At 44.4% G+C, this 4,535-nt stretch overlaps 1 non-coding gene across 1 annotated transcript; it reads left to right on the top strand.

Moving 5' to 3' along the window:
• The first annotated feature begins 4,159 nt into the window (after positions 1-4,159).
• On the top strand, positions 4,160-4,233 carry trnat-agu. The gene has a single exon. It is a non-coding gene; the product is annotated as a tRNA-Thr (tRNA).
• Positions 4,234-4,535: the final 302 nt, after the last annotated feature.

Raw genomic sequence — 4,535 nt, 5'->3', positions numbered from 1 at the left:
AGTACTTGGGTGTACACATGAATAACAACCTCAGCTGGAGCAACAACAACACCAGCCTGATCAAGAAAGCTCATCAGAGACTCCACTTCCTCAGGCGGCTGAGATGAGCTGGACTAGGAAGATCAGTCCTCACCTCCTTCTACAGGTGTGCGGTGGAGAGCATCCTATGCTCCAGCATCAACGTGTGGCATGGAGGCTGCACAGATGCAGTAAGAAAAGCTTTGCAGAGAGTGGTGAAGGCTGCACAGAAGACTGTTGGAGTCAGCCACCCCACCATCACAGACATCTACACTTCTAGATGCAGGAAGAAGGCCACCTGCATCATGAAGGCCCCCACTCACCCAGCACACACACTTTTTGCCCCGCTCCCCTCAGGAAGGAGGTTAAGGAGCATTAAGTGTAGAACCATCAGACTGAGGAACAGCTTCTACCCAGAGGCTGTTAGACTCATGAATCTCTAACAAGGATAATCACTGTGAAAAATCACATCATGTTGCTGCTGATCTGTTTCATGTTGATGTGTTCATGCATGCTCATCTGCTCACACAGACTCATGTTCGTGCTGCTGTTCAATGTAATGTTCTTATGCTGTTAGTGCTTAGTGTATTTTATCCTGATGCATGCTCAATAATCCAGGTGGAAAAATCTGAAAAAGTTCAATCTGGTCCTCTGGACATTCAAAAAAAAACAAAGCAAAAAAAAAATAGAAACGTTTCGTCTCTCATCCAAGAGACTTCCTCAGTCTGAGGTGCTGTATTCAGCTCAGTCTCTTAAATAGCACCTTCTCAAAGTTGATCAACCAGTTTGCTGCTGACAACCAAAACCAGCTGCTCACATGGTCAAGAAGGACCATCAGCCTAACAATGGATCATTAGCACACTGATGGCTGTTTATTATTCACAGAGGGTTGAGTGATACTAGCAATAACAGCAGTGTAAGAGGGGGACAGTTGAACCCGGAGGCCTCCACCCCTGTTTAATGATGGACGATTTATTTTCACAAAGATGGCCTCCTTTACTCCTCTCTCAAACCATCGTTCCTCTCTATCCAGGATGTGAACATCTTCATCCCTGAAAGAGTGACCGCTGGCCTGGAGATGAGTGTAGACCGCAGAATCCTGGCCTGATGATGTTGATCTTCTGTGCTGGGCCATCTTTTTGGCCAGTGGCTGTTTAGTTTTCCCAATGTAAAACTGATCACAGCCCTCCTGACACTGAACATCATACACAATATTACTCTGTTTGTGCCGGGGAACTGGATCTTTGGGATGAACCAGTTTTGGCCGTAATGTATTTTGGGGTTTAAAAGCCACTGGGACGTTATGTTTAGAAAATAAACGTCTCAGTTTCTCTGATACTCCCTCAACATACGGAATGACCACTGGTCTGGGTCTGGGTTCCTCCTTTTCACCTGATGGCTGACTGGAGTCCTGTTTGGGTTTCTTCTCTGCTTTCAGGAAGGCCCAGTTACGATATCCACGTTGCTCTAGAGCCTGTCTTGTGTAGGATTTCTCCTTCTGCCTGGCTCCTGAGTTAGTGGGGATGCTGTCTGCTCTGTGATACAGAGTCCTGATGACTCCTAACTTGAAGTTTTATGAAATTATCTTAAACAAAGTACAGGTTCGAGGAATGATCGGAGCAATGAAAAAACACTCACAGGCTGTTTCTGCTAGAATAATAAGTGTCATTTATTAAACTGCCACAGATACAGCGAAGCAAACCACAAGTACATTCAGTACAAATCAAACATTGATGTAAAGCCCCTCACCGTGACACCGACTGGGGAGCCCTCAGTCCAAGTGGGAAGGTAACATCAATTGGCTGGGCATCGGATCAAGATCACCAGCAGACTCCAACTCTTATTCTGAGTGTTAAACTTTTATACTCCCCCCATCACGTGGGAACATCTCCCAGTAAACAAAACATGCCCACCTGGACTTAAAAGCTGTGAGAAACCTCGAGATAGCGTGAGAGCATGAGAAGCTTAAAAACCTTGAGATAGCGCGAGAGCGTGAGAAGCTAGGGTGAGAAACCTCGAGATAGCGTGCGGGAGGGGGCGGGCCAAGCCTCCTCCTCAGGCCTCTGGGGTGATTCACAACAACATGCACCAAAAACTCTTTATATCACAGGTTAAATAGTCAGAAAAAAAAAACATTTTATTAAACTCTCCACTCACTTGTGCTCCAAAGGGTGATGGGAGTCAAACTGCAAATACTGGTCTGTGTGGGTGGGTTTGCGGTGCACCTCGGTTTGCAAATGTCCTCTATCAGAGACTGAGACCTCACAGTCCAAGAAAGCCAACCTGCCATTTTTTACATCTTCTCGTGTGAACTTGATGTATTTATCCACAGAGTTGATGTGGTCAGTAAAATGTTGGACTTCCTGAGATTTAATTTTAACCCAGGTGTCGTCAACATACCTGAACCAATGACTTGGTGGTGTCCCTGAAAAGGACATCAAGGCTCTCTTTTCTACCTCCTCCATGTACAGGTTGGCAACAATAGGAGAAACTGGAGACCCCATAGCACACCCATGTTTCTGCTTATAATATTGCTCCCCATATGTGAAGTAGGTTGACTGCAGGCACAGTTTCAAGAGTTGACACAGTTGTTCTGTGGAAAGCGTGGTCCTACTGCTCAGAGTGGTGTCTGATTTTAATTTTAAACTGACCACCTCTATTGCATCATCAACAGGAATGTACGTAAAGAGTGATGTGACATCAAAAGAGACCATTGTTTCATCAGTCTCCATGATGACATCCCTCACCTTATCCACAAAGTCCATGGTGTTCTGCAAGTGGTGTTCTGAGCTGCCAACTAAAGGGATGAGTACAGACGCCAGATATTTGGAAACATTATAAGTGACAGAGTTAATCATGCTAACAATAGGTCTTAAAGGTACACCTTGTTTGTGGATTTTAGGTAAACCATAGAGACTAGGTGTGGCCTCCCCTGGGTACAGTCTGTGGTACAGAATACGGTCAATAGCCTTGTCCTGCTCCAAATTTTTCAGGCAATCTATTAACTTCTTCTTGTAACCACTTCCTGGATCTCTTTTCAGAGGTTCATAAGTGGTTAAGTCACTAAGGAGTGTCATAACTTTCTCATGATAGTCTTTCTGGTACAAAATCACTGTGCGCCTTCCTTTGTCGGCTGGGAGAATGATGATGTTTTTGTCCTTGCTAAAAGTGGTGAGTGCATCCCTCTCCTCTCTACTGATGTTGGAAGGTGGTGGTTTGGCATTGCTGAGGCAGGATGAAACTTTGATTCTGAGCTGTTCTGCAACAACAAAATGAAAGAGGGTGAAGCAGAACAGCTCAGAATCAAAGTTTCATTTTCTAAACATAACGTCCCAGTGGCTTTTAAACCGCAAAATACATTACGGCAAAGGCTGGTTCATCCCAAAGATCCAGTCCCCCGGCACTAACAGAGTAATATTGTGTATGCTGTTCAGTGTCAGGAGGGCTGTGATCAGTCTTACATCGGGGAAACTAAACAGCCACTGGCCAAAAGGATGACCCAGCACAGAAGATCAACATCATCAGGCCAGGACTCTCCGGTCTACACTCATCTCCAGGCCAGCGGTCACTCTTTCAGGGATCAAGATGTTCACATCCTGGACAGTGAGGAACGATGGTTTGAGAGAGGAGTAAAGGAGGCCATCTTTGTGAAAAGAAATCGTCCATCATTAAACAGGGGTGGAGGCCTCCGGGTTCAACTGTCCCCCTCTTACAATGCAGTGATTGCTAGTATCACTCAGCCCTCTGTGAACAGTAAACAGCCATCAGTGTGGTAATGATCCATTGTTAGGCTGATGGTCCTTCTTGACCATGTGAGCAGCTGGTTGATCCACTCTGAGAAGGTGCTATTTAAGAGACTGAGCTGAAAACAGCACCTCAGACTGAAGAAGTCTCTCGGACGAGAGACGAAACGTTTCTACATGTTTTTGTTGATTTGCTTTGTTTTGGGGTTTTTTGAATGTCCAGAGGACCAGATTTAACTTTTTTAGATTTTTCTACCTGGATTATTGAGCATGCATCAGGATAAAAATACACAATGTGTGCTTTACTTTGTATGTTCTCGGTCTTGATTCTTAAAACAAAATAGCAAGTATACTTATCTAAAGAATGTCAGGATAGAACATCCAAAATACTTAAGAGAGGTGCTGTGGCTTAGTTGGTCAAAGCGCCTGTGTAGTAAACAGGAGATCCTGGGTTCAACTCCCAGCAGCGCCTGTCATCTTTTCGTGATGTCCATTGGAGAATGAGAAAATAAATGCTCAGACTGGTGGCCATGCACCCATAGATGTGACTGCAACACTGCAGTCTTGCACACTGTCAATGATCAGCAATCTACTAATCAGCTTCAGCTCTGGCATGATTCAATTATTTTCATTGTTTCTGTAACTCTATCAAGTTTGTGTATATCTTGACCATTAAAGTCATTTCAACCTGGAAACAATTAATTTGCTTACTGGACTTTTTTAAACTGCAAATTTGACTCAGTCATCCAAATTTGAGCTCTTTAAGACTGTTCA

Source organism: Nematolebias whitei, chromosome 5 (genome assembly GCF_014905685.2).
Source record: "Nematolebias whitei isolate Nwh7 chromosome 5, NemWhi1, whole genome shotgun sequence".
Classification (NCBI taxonomy): domain Eukaryota; kingdom Metazoa; phylum Chordata; class Actinopteri; order Cyprinodontiformes; family Rivulidae; genus Nematolebias; species Nematolebias whitei.
Note: the sequence above shows the minus strand (reverse complement) of the source record. Positions and strands in the feature narration are given on the sequence as shown.